The 17,095-nt window shown below is 32.5% G+C and overlaps 1 protein-coding gene across 1 annotated transcript in view; it reads right to left on the bottom strand.

Moving 5' to 3' along the window:
* The window catches only part of LOC129749260 (myosin-IIIb-like), a 332,299-nt gene extending 321,817 nt beyond the window's left edge, over positions 1-10,482 (bottom strand). Inside the window, exon 1 of the mRNA XM_055744193.1 lies at positions 9,162-10,482. The gene's annotated coding sequence lies outside the window, so the exon portion shown is untranslated. The remainder of the gene's footprint in view (positions 1-9,161) is intronic.
* Between the last annotated feature and the right edge of the window lie 6,613 nt (positions 10,483-17,095).

Raw genomic sequence — 17,095 nt, 5'->3', positions numbered from 1 at the left:
GAAATTTGGCATTCTAAATCTCAGAAACTATTTAACCAAATTCCACAAATTAAGCTTTTTTGAGTTTGCGGCAAGTGTTGCGTTCAATTTTGTCGAATAAAATTTAATAGTATATCATCAACCAAAGATCATTTGAGTTCAGCTTCTAAGTGTAGCAAACATGCGACAAGTGAAAAAACGAGATATCTCATATTTGGCAAACTGTTAAATTTTTTTTCAAGATTTGACCAATGACCATTCAAGTTTTTTAATGATATGAAAATTATAAATTTAAAAAAAAATCTCAATCTAAGTTTGTACTTACTTTTATGTTAAGGATTTTTTGTTGATTCAGCGTTCATTGCCAAAAAATGAAAAAAGACATGAAAAAAAATCTCTCGGAAAAAGTTTGGAGATTTCAAATAAATTATTTTGAGTTATATTCTCGCGATCCCAAGCAAGGGCATGTAAATTCACCTTGTGAAAAGATAAAGTTGGTCTTTAACTTTTTTTCTTGCTCATTTATCTTTATTATATTTTAAAGTTATTGTACCAAATTAACTTGGTGTCCAAATCTAAAATGGAGCTTCACATGTGTTTACAATAGAAAATTGATTTTATTTGTTTCGTACCTATGTTGTAGATATGTCTAAAGTTTTCAGATATCGATTCTCCTAAACCGGTGATCGTCCAACTGTAACAGTTGCATCATTTCCTCTGATTGATTTGAATTCTCCAAAGAGAAAGTTACTGCTCCGTTGATGTATGTAAGTTTCAGCTTCGCTAGTTCAAACAACTAGGGTAGATTTATTCCTAGACAAACACTATAGGAGCTACATATCCCAATGAATGAGATTAAACACTTCACCAATATCTTCGAATCGTACCGGATAGAACCTGCCTAACGAAGCGTTCAGCTGAAAGATGTTTTCGGTGGAAAGACACTAAGCACTGGCAAGGTATGGCTGGCATCATATCGGGCGGAGGATTGCATCCGAAACAGTCAGTCATCATGCATCATTGCACTCACCACCCCATCCATTCATTCATTCATTCATCGTGAATTGTTTGTTCTTTTGGACAGCCACAAGTAACGAAACATAATGGAAAATCACATTGAATAGCTTGAATGGAATCATATACTAGCTATCATGAAGTAACATATTCGAGTGAGTAGTGTCAATTTTGAAATTATATGTGGCAGTTAATTTTAAAAGATGGAAGTCAGAATAATCATCCGATTATGTTATACTATCTATGGGATTGATTTTAACTGATCATACTTCCTTTAAACCAGGAGTATCTTCAAACGATCCGATCGATTTCAAAAATGATCTCAGACGGAATCATCAACACACCCTATTGCGGAACCCCAAACCATTTTTGAGAGCGATACCGAACTTGGAACCGATTCCATCATATAAAATGAAGCGGCCAATTCAAAAGATTGGTAAACATTAGCTCCGAAAAGTGTACACGGTACATGCGCGATTGGCTTTCAAACCGTTCCGACATCAAGTTGTGGAATGTTTTGATGTTTTTCGATGCTGTTTTTCAAATAAATTATTTCTTTCCGATGTGTCACGGGGGTTGAATAATCGGATAACGAGTGGTCGGCGTGGCTCCAAGCGCTGTAACTGATATCGTATATTTTGTAACAAATGCTAACGTAAATGTCTACTACCGGTACGAGATGTTACTGTCAAAAATTCACGCACAGCGGGATTTGATTTAATGTTAAGCTGTCATTGCTGAGTAGTGTTAAAATGCATGTGCAGAGCCTTCACTGATTTTAATTGAGGAATTTTTTTGGTATAAAACACACTTGTATGAAAAACATAGGTAAAAATTATTTATTCAGAAAACAAAATGAGAATTAGCATTTACTACAACTGAAACTATATTTATGTAATTCAGTACTAAAAAGTCAACTTTTTGACTCTGAAAACTGTATTGAGAAGTGTCTTTTCGATACTTTTTTTTACCTTGCAAAGTACAGTCTACTGTACGACCTACTTGATCCAAAAATTTCGGGAAATTTGCGTGGTTTCTATTTGCGGTTATTTGTTAAAATGCGTTTCTTAAAGGTTAATTGATGGGTTTTCAAGGGAATTTGTAGAATTTACATGAAATTCATAATAATGTTTCTATTCATTACGACTTGTGCTGAAAAAGTTCACTTTTTGCAACTGTTTGCATAAAAAATTACTCTCATGATAATATTAACACGAATGATATGAAATTTCTAACAATTAGAAAGGGAATAAGGGGCATATCATTGAATATGAGATCACACAATTATTCAATAAACTTCTACATTCCAACATGTTATAATTTTTCGAAACTAACATTGGTCGCATGGGCTGCTTTTCCTAACGGTGTCAGAAAGTAATTCTTATCATTATCTGTTTCTACATGTTCAAAAACTGGATTATTTCATAGTGTTGCAAAAAGTTTTGTATACAACTTGCCTTGAAGTTATCCACCCATGCTTGTCGAACGAAATGGTGTAGATACATAAAAAAGTCCATTTGGTGAAATGGCTTATTTTTTCCCATTAATTTTTCAATTTCAAAAGTTTGTTAAATATACTGATTTAATTTTTCTGGTGGAGTTTAGTCTTGATATCTCAGCTTCGCCTTTATTAATGCAATCTTCGATTTTACTTATAGTATTAATCGAGAACATTGCACCCAAAAGATAAAGGTATGTTTTTAGATATTTCAATCATTTTTTTTGTGAGGGGTTTGGCTCAAATTTACTTACAACGAAAATTGGTTTCTAAAATAAATCTTTCAACGTTATTTGAAAACGTGTATAAACCGCGAAAAATTTCGATATCTTCCCTCGTACATAAATCAAATCTATGAAAATATGCTTTTCTTAAGTGAAAATGTCCGCAAAATCGATTGGACATAGTTTCAGACGCCAAACAAGCTTACGAACTAAGATAAAGAGCCTTTTTAAACCCTCATTCCCTTATGTTTTGAATTTAATCCAGACAAGCACTGATTTGGACTGGAAGTTTTTTAACTAAATGAGACCTATCTTGTGTGCTTCGGAAAATGGAGTTATGGCTGTATTTACCCTTTATTTACCCTATATTTCCCCTATATTTTCAATTATTTATGAAAAAAAAGTTCAGACTTGTACCAAATGAGACCTATCGTGTGTTATTTTTTCCCGAGAGTTCAAATGAAGGTTATTTGAGCCACTACATGCATCGTCAAGTTATGTCGTGAAACGGAATAATACGAAAAAAAAAACGCATCGGAAAATGGAGTTATGACTATTTTACCCTCATTTCCCCTATGTTTTGTAAACAATCCCGAAAAACTTTGATTTGGACTGGAATACCTATCTTGTAGATTTTTTCCGGGAATTTATGAAAAAAGGAAGTCCAAAGACTTCATTTTTTTCAACCAATTGAAGTCTATCTTGTGTCATTTATGCTGCGAAATCGAATGAAAATTGATTGAGCCACCACACGCATCGGTAAATGGAGTTATGGCTGTTTTACACTCAACTCCCCTACATTTTTCAAATAGTTCAGAAATAGCAAGTTCTAACTTCAAAAATTTGAATTAAATAAGACTCATCCAATGTGATGTTTTTCGTGATATCAAATAAAGGCTGTTTGAGCCGCCAAACGCAATGTAAAATTACTAATTCTCAATTCGCCCACATTTTTCAATTAATTCAGAAAAAGCATGTTCGGACTTCAAAGTTTTGGATCAAATGAGACTTATCTTGTTTGATTTTTTCCGAGTAATCGAATGAAGGTTATTATAGCCACCGCACGCATAGGACACATAGAGTTATGGTTGTTTTACCCTCAATTTCCCAAACTTTTGAATCTCAATCCAACTGACACCTTCGTTTTTCTGTGCTTTTTTTTCTACTTATATGTTGTTGCTCTGTGTACTCATTGTAAGCGACTTTTCTTTGACAATAGCTGATGTTGTGTGCCTTGCTACACCTTCCTAAAATAAATGAAGTTTGTTAGAATTATACAAATTTGAATATTTGTAGGCACAATTTTAAGTTCAATTTCAACAAAAATTAGAAACAATCACTTTAAATAAGAACTACAGTTGGAATTACAAATAGCAATACAAAAATGATTTCATATTATTTACTGAAACTTGATATCTAAGGTTGGTTTTCAAGACCTAAAATTTTTACTTTTATTTGTAAGCTTCATGAGTACCGTAAAGCGGGGTAACTTTGATCACCGGGATAATTTTTACCAACAATACATTTTTGCACATTATCATCAATAACTCAGTCTATAATTTGAATTATTGAAAACTGTTTTCTACATTCGAAAGCTAATTTATTGAGTATCGAATAGGCAAAATTTGGTTTGTATTCGAAATTTTTTTCTATTAGTAATAATTAAATTTCAAAATCCTAAAATATCTATGTTTTCCAAGGCTCGAAAACAAACAGCTCTCCCGATGATACCGAAAAGCATTTAGATGCAATCGTGTTGTTGAAAGTGAAAGGCCAACTTTTTTTTTGTATATGTGTTTGTATATATTTTATAGTCATTTAGTGATTATTTTTTATATTAAAAAAAGGACATTTTCCAAGAGTAAGCCCGTATTGGACAAATGGATAGGAACCCTATCAAATGGTAAACTTTGAAGAAAAAATTAAAATGGAAATAGTGGGAGGGTCTAGAGGAATGTGTGAAGGTTAAAATTTCATTTGTATTTTGTAGCTCAAACTATTTAGCAATTAATTAAATTTTTGCCCCTAAATGTATGCACCATAAAGTTCTTATTTTCGATTAAAAATGTTTTAAAAGAAAGCGTTAACGGTTTCAAGGTAGAATTTATCAACTAGCATTTGTAAATATTATGAAGGTGTTTTGTATCCTTTATGATCAAGAAAACTCGTAAAAACCTTCGAAAATAGAGACTGCCAATGTTACCCCAGAGCATCAGATTCAAAACAGAGACGAAATTGATTTTTAAATCAAATTTAAAGTAGTTTAATAAATTTCTGCTACCATGTTTTACGTTCATAGGAATCCCGTACTGGTTTTAAAAATATAAAACATACCACATTCCCCTTTACAGAAAAAATAATCGAAAAAAAAGTGATCAATATTACCCCGGATTACGGTACCTGAATTATGCTTAAATCTATGTTTAACTAGTGTGTTTTCTCCCTCCTCTCCCTCTTTCGAAGTGGGAAGGACTCATGTTCTCGGGTTGTATATAAAAAATAATAAGAGCCTCTCCTCCATTCGTATATCTCCACAGGAAGAAGGAAGGTGTAGGGGAGGAGCGGGCTATATGCGCCTATTAAGCAGAACACTGGTTTAATCAAATATCACGTCGAATATGTGTACAAAAACTATATACACGTGTGCAGGCATCTGTTTTCTATACATTGGAGTAATTTTTATGTAAAAATTTTCTTCTGTTTCCAAGAAAACGATTTTATTATAAGTGTTGTCTAAAATGCCGAACCTCAAACCGTGCGGGCTAAATGCGCCTATTTATGTTTTGAACAAAATTTCTGTTTTTTGGGCAATATTTCCGTATAATTTCATTGAAACTGCTAGAAAGTAATAATTTCCGTACGACAAAGCTGAAGTTTTATAAAAATCTATGTATATTATAATTTTGTGGAATTAAACAAAAGTTAGGGTTGCCATACTATGGAGGCAGTTCATCCATGAGAAAAACTTTATCAAATCTGTCTTTATATCTCTAATTCTTTCTTAAGATGTCATTCAGAGCTTAGACTTGAAGGTTCAGTGATAAAAATCATGTATTTATTCTATTTAACCTGTTATTTTAAGATGGAGGCATTTTACAAACATGATGGGGGCATACAAAAACACTCTATTATTCCACTAAATAATCATTATTAAACGTCCTCAAAAGCTCATATATGTTTAATTTCTTAAGTTCATTTGAGTAAGAAACAAAAACCATCCTAGTTTTTGTTTTAAACTTCTTTACATATAATTTTTAAAAGTCGAAATATTACATCAAAATGTATCAAAACCTTGTATGATTTTTTAATTTTTTTTGAGTTTATAAATTCATAAAATTCTTTCTTGCCTTATGTTCTAAGCGTATCACCCTCAAAATGCATTGGTCAGATAAGCTGTCTAGTCAGCCATTTCGCCAAACAGCCGTAGGGTCATTTAACCCGATAGGCCCATTTAGGAAACCTTTCCCCTACCATAGATTCAAAGAAACATGTATCGTACCCTAGCACACTCCCATGACAAATTAGGTTTCAGTTGCTCGATTTATTCTCCAGTTGTATGTATGTATGTATGGTTCCCCCATCGGTAGCAAGGTCCAGCCTATGTCTGTGTGGCTTGGCCTTCGAATTGCTTCTCAGGCTTCCACGGCCGATGGTTCGTCGAGGAAAGGCATCCAACCTTCAGAGACCTACAATGGTTGGCAATCCACTCCGCTTGCAATAGTCTTTTCAGATTAACCCCAGATGCATTTCCTCTGAAATATATAATTATTTATACAATGAAACACATCTTACCTGTCGGCCGCTTATGGGATTCGAACCCAAAAGTTTTCTTGCCGATACCGGGAATCGAACCCAGTACGCCTGGGTTACCAGACTCGCGCCAGCCTATCCACTAGACCACATCAGCGCTCAAGTTGCTCGATTTATTCTCCAGTTATACAAAAAAAAAAACTGAATGAAAGCCCACCTCCCCCCTCCTTTTTCCTCATTGGGAAAAGTGGAGATCGTAAAAAAGCGTAAAGATATGTTCGTACCTAAATACTCTAACATGCACATTCTCCAGTTTTAAAAGAAAAAATGAAAAAAAAACTCCACTTTTGCAAAAAAAAATTATAAGAAGGAGTTAAAGGTGGTGGGCTCTTTTCCTATCTTCTCGCTGAAAAGGGTGGGGTATCGAATACCCATTCTTTCGTGGTTTAAAAGTTTTTTATTTCAATTTATAAAAAACTCAAAAATGACAAAAAGGTGAAAAATTAAAAAAGTTGAAAAACAAATACAAACAAAAGACAAAAAAACGACAAAAAACAGCTAAAAATGATAAAGAACGACAAAAACAGCAAATATGACAAAAATAACAAGCATTATAACCAAAACAAGAATAGTGCAAAATGCATCAGAAACATGAAAAAAATAAATAAAAAGTGACAAAAACTGTCGAAAATTGACTAAATATAACGTTAATGGTAATAATAATAGTCTTTTTTTTTCAACAAGAGAAAAACATTTCAGGCAAAAAACCGTTTGATTTTGGCATCATTCGATTTTGGCAACACAAAATGTTCGGACATGTTGCCAAAATCGAACGGCGTCTTTTACAATAAAAATAATAAATTTAGAATGAAATTCAAAACATCAAAACTAAAATTTAAGTTTCAAATTTAAATTTTTGGCTTATAGTGGCATTTTTAATTTGGAATCTAAATTCAGTAATCGATTTTTTCTATATCAGAAATCGTATTGAAATTCAAAAACAAATCTTAAATTCAAATTCTGAGTTCGGGTGCAGAATTAAGGTATATGTATGATTAATATTCAAAATTTAGATTCCGATTCAGCTCAAAAATGAGTTACACAATCAAGATAAAACTATCCAGATGACTTTTTCGTAAAGAAATTTTTGTTTCAAGAGATACCGATAACTTTGATTGCTAGTTTAGTTTTAAAATTTAAAATTCTTCGACAAGTCATTTTGAATACATAATTCAGCTGAAAATTACAAATTTAAACTAAAATTAGTTTGTTTTGTCTTGTTCTTTATTTGAAAAAACCTAAATTTTAAATTTTCTTTTAATCATCCACAAGACTTTAATTATGAAAATGATTTTCGGTGAAAATTTTTTTTGTAATCTTCCTAAAAACAAATTGCATGAAATTCCATATTTTTTGTGTTTCAGTTGCAGTTTTTTGAAAAGCCAAATCTTACTCAAACCTCAATGTGATTCACAAAATTTAATCCACAAAATTTTTGTTTATTACTTTCATTTTCGAAAATTCAATTAACTTTGGAGGGTTTCCAAGAAAAATATTTTTCTATGTTCAAATCAAATATGCTTAGTTCATCAGTTGTTTGAACAAATTCAAAGATTTCATTTTGTTACTTAAGAATTCCTTGTTAAATAGAGCTAATCATTCGAAAGATTTAAGGATGTACAGACTCCGTTCGATTTTGGCAACATCCGAGCAAAAACCGTTCGTTTTTGGCAACATCCAAAAAAGACGGATTTTTTTGTCACTTTTTTATTTTTTATTTTCATTCCAAATTAATCAAATTTAATGTAATACGTAATATGAGCATGAAATTTCCTAATTCGGCTTTATTATAATAGTTTTAAACAGTAAAATCATGATTTTTTCCATGTTTTATTGCTTGAAACTTATATGATTGAGCCAAATTGAAAAATATTATGCCTATATAAGATTTACATCAATTTTGCCTTATTTGAAATAAAAATTTAAAATAAAGAAGTGACAAAAAAAACCGTTCGATTTTGGAAACATAAAATTTTCGGGCGTGTTGCCCAAAACGAACGGGTTCTGTATTTTCAAAAGTTTCTATTTTATACAAAAAACTGTCTATGTGAAAGAACTTAAAATTGAATTATCAAATAGTATGACAAATTCTATTGAATTAATAGTTTTCATGCATTGTTTGAACAAAAATATCATAATAATAAATTTCTCATTAACCAGCCTCAAACCCAAGTAAATAAGATAGACAGGCATGATCAGAATGTTCGGGATGATTATTCTGCATTATTCGACACAATTGGTCACAACGGTAAGACTATGTTACCAAATAATATAATTTGTTTGATAAAAAGAAATTGTCTTAAATGAGTGCAAAATGCAGGATACATATATTTTTAACTTCTATTTTCAAATGATACATAGAAAAGATATTTATTTATTTAAAAAGTACACATACACATCAATACCGAAAGATTAAAACCAATACATTTTAAAAATAATATAGTGACCGTTATCAGAATTTGACCTTATTGTTGTGTCAGTATTTGATCGGAATACAATCTGATCGATGATTGAAGAATAAAAGTAGAGTCATTATGTATTCTGCCAAGCAAGCTATAGCTGTTTTTTTATTATTAGCCCAAGTGCGAAAAAGTTCTTAACACAAAACCTACAACTCAATGAAGTTCCAAACTCACCTTCAATCCAATTCTGACATCCGCCTAAACGTTACGAGAAAATCGTTACATCAAAAATCAATAATCACCTCTAGGTGAACAATCTGGCTTAGCGGGATCTCCAAAACAATCACAAACACAGAAAAACAGAGCCCACTCGTTCAAAAACCCCAGCAGCTCACTCGAAAAACTTTCTTCTTGACCACTTCATTCGACTGTTGCATTCGGTTCGCGAGAGCTTTTCTTTTTTGTTGTTATAGGTTGTTTCACTCCACGATTTATTCCTCTGATGTCATTCACTTTTCGTTTACCAAAAAAAAAAAGTAACAGCTGATGGATTTAAACAACTGCAGTAGCAAAAAAACAGCAAACGCTCACAAACTAATATAAAGGTCACGTTTGTTACAGCCCTGTGAGCAAGTATTTCACGTTTGAATTTTAACGAGCAGCTGTTTCGATTTGCGGTGCGGTCTGAACTTTTTTCTTAAGGCGCCAAATTTTCACACTCCAATTTGAAGAATATATGGACAACTCTATAGGGAAGAGATGTGGGGCTTCAACAACATTCTCCTCTCATCCGATAATCACTCGTTTCCTACAACAGTTAATTAACTGTTTCGTAGATTGAACTATACGCCGTGTTTGGCTCATAAACTACGCTTCAAGAAGATCGGTACACTACCTACTTACTATCCACTGGGAGGCCTATCCAGGTGTAATAATTTCTCATGTCATGGTAAATCGCGTTTTCACTTGCACACAGAAAACCCCGACTCAGACAATTCTTTCAATCTTCTTTCTTCCCATGCGCACAGCAGGGTGCTCTAGACGGAGATCTTTTCTGAAAACCACCCAAGTGTGATCACCAAGTATTCCGCACCCTGCACACAGTTTGGACCCCGAAAGTGGCTGCTGGCTGCTTCAAATTCCACAAACACCGACCACAAAACAACGGAAACTGCTATCTCGGCGCTTTATTTAGTACGGCAGCGACTAGGCTAGGTGGTTTAATTTGCGCTAAGACAGACAACGAGCGCGCGCTCTTAAGGCCATCAACACGCAAGCTCCATGGTCTGGTAGAAGCTTCGAAGATCCGCTAGCGGAAGGAACAAACCAAACAACATCCCATTGAAAGATGCACTCATCATCAGTAGCGGCCACAAAAAAAAGCAACACCAAGTACACCCGCGCTATCTGGTACTTTTTCTTATTCTTCTCCAATACGGCCTTTCGGCCGGAACCTCTAATAGGTGATTAAGACAGTCACGCGCTTTTAAAAAATTCGAAACTAGCACCCAACAATCCTAAACCAAACAACGCAACGAAGAACGTCTCGCTAAAACCAAACTCGCCAGACTGACGAACGACTTGCAGACTGCGGTCGCGCAAACCTCTGCATCGCCAAGGCTCCAACTCCACGCTTCCGAGCTGATAAGAATCGCCCCATAACGAGTTTCCACCCGGCTGAGACAGGTGAGAGAAAGAGCGAAACTTGGTTTTCGACTCCAGCCAAGAGAGAGCGAAACTTGGTTTTTGGATACCGCGCCACTCTCTTCCAAGCTTGTGCGGTCTGCGCCCCATCGGATGCCATCTCTCGCCAACAACGTTTCAACGGAAAATCAAAACATATGCGTGTCAAATTGCGGGGGAATGCGCTTCCCAGCTGTTTTTGTTATGTTTATGTTTGCATTTTTTTTTCTCCTCATATTTTTGTTTGTACCGCTTTGAAGAAGTTCTCTCTAGTCTGAAGCGCTTGTTTGCACTCATCGCTGGATCGTCGCAGTTGCAATTTATTTGTTGATGATGCGGACGTGCCCTCACACAATGGATAGTTACAATTTTTAGGGCTTCGAGTTTTTTGAGACTGTTGTGAACTTCGCGCGACTGATGTTTTGCACCGATATCCAAGGGGACGTGATTTAAATGATCATCACAAAAAATGCGGTTGGTGGTCATAAAAAACACAGGGAGACCCAGGCTACGTTGCATAATTCCCCTTGTGTAACATTAAACGGTTAAACAAATAGAACGTGGTTGGATATTAGGCTGCGATAGGCAGTTTTACTATGGGTCGGCATAAACTGGTGTCATAAAGCTGGCAATCGTAAATGCAAAATTTCGGACAGTTACGATTAGAGGTTATAGGGATTACGCGGGTCTATCGCTTTAGGTTTTATGACAACTGACCGTTGTTTACATCGAACTTAACACTAGAATCAAACAAGTTATTAATAATTAGTTCACACCACCAAAGTTTAGCCGTGTTTGCTCAATTAACATGATTTCAAAGAAAAAAATAGTCATTTTCAATGGTAAATACGCTGGAATTTGAGGTTAGTACTGCTTTTCTGGCTTTTTTTTATAATAGGAACGAAAGCCTTGTTGTGTCTATATGTATGATGCAGACGCTTTTTCGACTTAAACGTGGGCTTCAATTTTTGTTTGAAAAGTTATGTAGAAAGTGAAAATTGATTATCGTGTTTCAAAGGTACCTCAATTTATGTGCTCACCTTCACAGTTTCTTACGACTCACATTTCACGAATTGAGTCTCCTATCTCATGTCTCACTTGCTTACGTTTCACGTCTAAAATCACAAATAATACCTTAACATTTTTAATGTCTCATGCCTTCACAAACTCTCGCGAGCTTCTCATCTCTCCTCTTACGCCACAAGTTCCCTCTAATCACTTCTGGAGTTCATTTCTCACATCTTAAATTTCATGTTTACAATATTTATGACAGTCACACAATTTCTTTAGGACTGTAGCATCAATTTTCATTGAAATCCAATATGCAATTTTTGCGTTATTAGAACACCACAGACAAAAGAACACTATTAAAGCTATTATTTGGACAATTTTATCTCTTTTTCGAATTTTTCAGCTTCAATAAATGCATAATGCTTTTTAAAATCAGTCAGCAATGTTAAAAAAAGCTAATTGACAGTGCTGTACCAAAAAGTGGGATTTGGCCAACACACACAGGAGTATTTCACCCAAAAACCTGACCAAAACTCAAAATTTAAATTTCATTGGTTACTTTTATGTCTATGTTTATTTGATTCTTGAATAAATTTAGTACCATGTACCTGTAATTTTTGGACATCTGATATGTTTATAAGCTGTAGCATTTTTTGACATCTGATTTGATTTTAAGCTGTAGCAGCCGTCAAAACTTAAGTACTTTTACAAGATAGAATTAGCCTAAAATCTAATTTTTTTTGAGATACCAAAAATAAAAATTTAAATTGAAGAACTGCAATGGAGGCGTGTAGAATAATTGTAAGTATAATAGAAAAAAATCAATGATTATAGTTTCCCCTATTAAATTCTTTAATTTTTTTCAAACGTTAATTATTTTACAAATCGGTGATTTTGTTTGTATTCCTAGCAAGTCCTGGCAATATGTTTGATACTTTTTTAAAAATTGATAACTACAAAAATCATTTGCAAACAAAAAAATCGCACAAACTTGCGCAATAGTGATATTTTTAAGTCTGAAGTTTAAAAATTAAAATATTTGTTTTTTACATAAAAAAATCACCTATGGCTTCAAAAAATCGTTTATTAGAAAAGGCTCAAACCTTCAGATATTACGGAGACAAGATTCCGTTTTGTGTTAAACATCAATAGCTTGAATCTGCTTAACAATCACACAGGGCTTGGTTTATTTTAAATTAAAGCTCAGTGAAATGCATGTTCTTTTTTAAATATTTGTAATTGTTATTTCACTTTAAAAATAAATTAAAAAATTCTAGTTTATTTTATTTTATAAGTTTTTTAACCTGGATTATCAATCATGTCATGTCATAAAGATATTAAATTTTTTTGGAAAATTAGGAACATTGTAAAAAAATACATGAAATTATCAAAAAAAAACCTTTGATGAGTCAATATCAACTCTTTTATTGATTTCAAGCTTTGGCCAATGTGTGCAGCCGAATTAAAATTTTTTTTTGTTTCATAACCCAGAACTGCCTTAACGTATTTTGTGGTTTTTAAAATCAAGTAGGGTGGGTGTTTCTAATTTGGCATGTGTGCCTAATTTTAACATTCCGTTCGATTTTGATTGTTTGTGACGTTGTTTTCCTCTTATCAAAACTATAATAAAAATGATAATGCATCGGGTCATGTCAACTTTGATTTAAAAAAAACAGTTTTCATTATTACTTTACATTTTTAGTAAAATCCGGATTGTTTTCAAGTATGTGCAGATTTAATGGAATCAGGGCCGTAGGAAGAACCGACTCATGGGGGGGTTTTAATGATAGATTTTTTCTTTGATATGTTTGCTCAAACAATGCATCAATTGAAATAAACTCTAAAACAAATTAATTTTGATACTTCGGGATTTTTTTTTATTATTCAATACTTTTACATTAAACTTTTAAATCGTAACTTTAGAAAATACGTCCTGAAAATTTTAAAATGGTGAGCTAAATTTGTGTTATGAAACATTAAGTAACAAAATTTGGAATTCACTTTCATCGATGATTAAAATCTTTTAAGATGTTCAAGAGTCTGTTAGGATAGGTTTATTTGATTTGAATTTAAAATAAGTTTGTAAGGAAAGCCTTGCAATTCTTTTGAAAAAAAAACTTAATAAATGCTCAAATAAAATAAACTGAATTATCAAAATTTTTGAGCAAATTCAAATATTTTTACCAATTTTCAAAAATAAAATTAAAAGATTAAAATTTTCTTGTTCAGATCTGGTTCTTAAAAACTAGAATTAAATTTATGATAGATTGAAATTGAGCTTTTCAAAAGCTTTAAAATAAATAAAATGAAACAATTTAACTCAAATATTTAAAATTTTGTACAGATGTTTAGTTGAAGGTTTTCATTAAAAATTGATTTCATTTTGATAATCCTGCGAAAGACATGTTTTCAAATAAAAATAAGACGTTTATCAAAAAAAAAATCTTCCAAACTTAAAAATAAAATCAAATTCTACTTTGAATTTGTGAAATCCAGCTGAATAGTTTGTACAAACTATTTTTGATTAAAAATTTTAAATTTTATAATTCAACTAGCTGACCCGGCAAACTTCGTTAAGCCTTTGAATTTCGCAAAAATAATGAACATGTAAATAAGCAGAAAAAAAGGTAAATAATTATTTACGCTCATGAAACTGAATTGCTACCTTCAAACGGAGTGAATCGACACGGTGTTTTGACTTTTTTCGTATTACTTCTGTCATATTATGGTAGTGCCTACCTCCAGGGGCAAAAATTTTCGAAGAAGATTGACTTTCAACAAAACTGGAAAGCGAATATCTTCTGGAATAAAGTTAAAAATCTATTTTCTTCCGTTTTACATTTTTTTTTCATTCACAGAGGATCCTTGACACCGATATGTTCAATTTCTATTAACCCCAAGATAAGTGCCAAAAAGTGTTTTGTTGAAATGTTTCGTCATTTTAAGCAGTTTTGATCAACTGTCTTTCCTTTTTCGCCAAAACCATGTTTGAAATTTTCTTTATCGTATAGGTACCAAATTTGTAGAAATGGCACAACACTTTTCATGGTATGAGATTTCGCAATTTTTTTTCAAGCTGCAAATATATAAATATCAACAAATTTTCATATACCATTCTGTTTTTCGTTATCTATCATGCATTTGATATGTTCTCTGTATTAGATAATCTCCTCTGAATTTTTAAAATCATCTTTTTTATATCGACTTTAACTTTATCATATTTAGCGAGAAATTGATGCTTAAGCACTGAACAAAGAAAATTAGAACATTCAATATATGTGTATGTACATGGATTTTTTTATTCACACCAATTTCAAATGAAACGGTTATGAAATCTTTTTGAGATCTTGAATTCAAAATCAGAAATGAAATTCAAAAAAAGTCTTTGCAAATCTAATTCTGTTTTTATTATCTCTGTTTTGGATCTTGAATCATATTTTCGAGACTAAAATTTTTATTTTCCAAGCTTCTTGTATTTGAAGATGATATTGAACCAATTATCTGTTCTTGATTTCTGATACTGAGTGTTGGATCAAATTATGAATTTTATTTTTACAAAGTCAACCCTATGTTTATCCTTAATTTTGTTTTGTTTTTAAGCACCTTAGTATGAAAGGAAGAAGTGGATATTATCTAACATTTCCTTGGTTTTCTGATGAAATTCACATAGAATTACAAAGTTAATACCATTCTATTCTGGAACTAACTCATAACATTCTTGACGTTTACAAAAACCAAGTAAATCAATTTATGGTCGTCTTATTCTATTAATAAAATATTAGACGTTCTCTTGGTGTTATACCATAAATATGAACAGCAGATTCTTTAATGGAATATTTCATTGTTAACTGTTCAGTTGTTTTGGATATGTCAAAACTTCCACAGTCATACGTAGAATATTATTTTTCTTGAATAATATGACAGTCTTTCATTTAACCGGAAAATAAACAAAACAAAATAACGGAGTAAATTAAAGAGATCAGAATTTTTCCCGCGCGTATCCTGGTCAGGCAAATCTATTCCATTTAAAAACCTAACTATATCCGGGCATTTGATTTCAAAGTTGTCAATCCAAAATCTGGGCAATACCAAGCAAACTTGGGCTAAATCCAGAAACTACTCAAAAAAAAATTAAAACGAAAAGCACTTTAAAAATTTTTTTTCTTCGAAACACATCAGAAATTTTGAATCGTATTTCAAGCATCCAGAAACCGTGCATGACTATTATGTTAAAAGTTGCTCAAAAAATTTCGTTTTAATACGCAAAATTTAAAAAAAAAACTCAAATGAAATGACTAAATCCGGAAAATTTGGGTTTTTAAAAAAAACCGGCCAACCGGGCTGGACGACTTGACCGGGCCCTTAAAATTTTGTTTTATCAATTACCCGATCAAGTCCGGGTAAAACCGGGCAATCCGGCTAGCTTTGGGTAAATTAGCTTAAAAAATGTTAAAGTTGCCTTGATGCTGAAGCAAAAATGACAATTTTCGAAAACAGGTTTACTCCATGGCGGCTTAATGCGTTCTTTTTTTTTCACCCCATACGGAAGTGAACAATTACATCCAAGTTTCCATTTTACTGGTGCCACGTGAAAAGTACACTTGCAACGAAAATGGGCGCCAAAACTCTCTATAGAGAGATGGATGAACATCAGTAAGCCTTGATTGCTTTTGGCGCCTTCCTACTCTGGGTGATTCGAATGAAAAAAAAAATGGAAATTGGGTGCCATGACTTTTATTTGATGCGAATAAAAACTAAAAATTAATTTTCAAATTCCACAAAAAAAATTTCGAAATTATCTTTTCGTTGTGTTATTCTTCGCGTGAAGACGAACACAACAAAAAAAATCGCATGCAAATCGGATGATCCAGTGAAGAGTTTTGCGTGTTCGCACATTTCTGTATGGTCTGTCTCTCTCCCTGTTTTATATATAGGTATAGATAAAGAAACAAATTCTTGAGTTTGTGATCTGTTGTATTTCTCAACGATATAGTCAATTTGATATTTTTATCTTGATTACGAACTGAATCATATTATGAATTTTGAACCTGCATTCTGAATCTTAAATCTGCACCTTAATTAAATTTAGGAAGTTTCAATCTGTTTTCGAATTTCAATACAATTATTGAAATGTTCAAAAGTTTCTTAATCTTAATTTCAAATCAGAATGTCAAAAGCGAAGTTTCAGGACCCTCATTTATGAATAAGTAATTTAAATTCTATATTTATGGGCTTCAATCTGAATAATGTATTTATTTTTAATCTGAAATATGAATCTGATTTTTTCATAATAATTTAGTTCAAGATCTTGAAACTGAAGCTGAAAATCAACCCACAAAAAATATTATTAAAGTACCGCAAATACCTATGATTTTCGTGAATCATGAGTCAAATAAAAATAACAAATTTGAAACTGGATTTCAAAGCAGCTTTTCTGAACTAAGAATCAAATATGAAATAATGAAATATGAAAA

This window comes from Uranotaenia lowii, chromosome 2 (assembly GCF_029784155.1).
Source record: "Uranotaenia lowii strain MFRU-FL chromosome 2, ASM2978415v1, whole genome shotgun sequence".
Taxonomy (NCBI): Eukaryota; Metazoa; Arthropoda; class Insecta; order Diptera; family Culicidae; genus Uranotaenia; species Uranotaenia lowii.
This window is presented reverse-complemented; position numbering and strand designations above follow the sequence as displayed.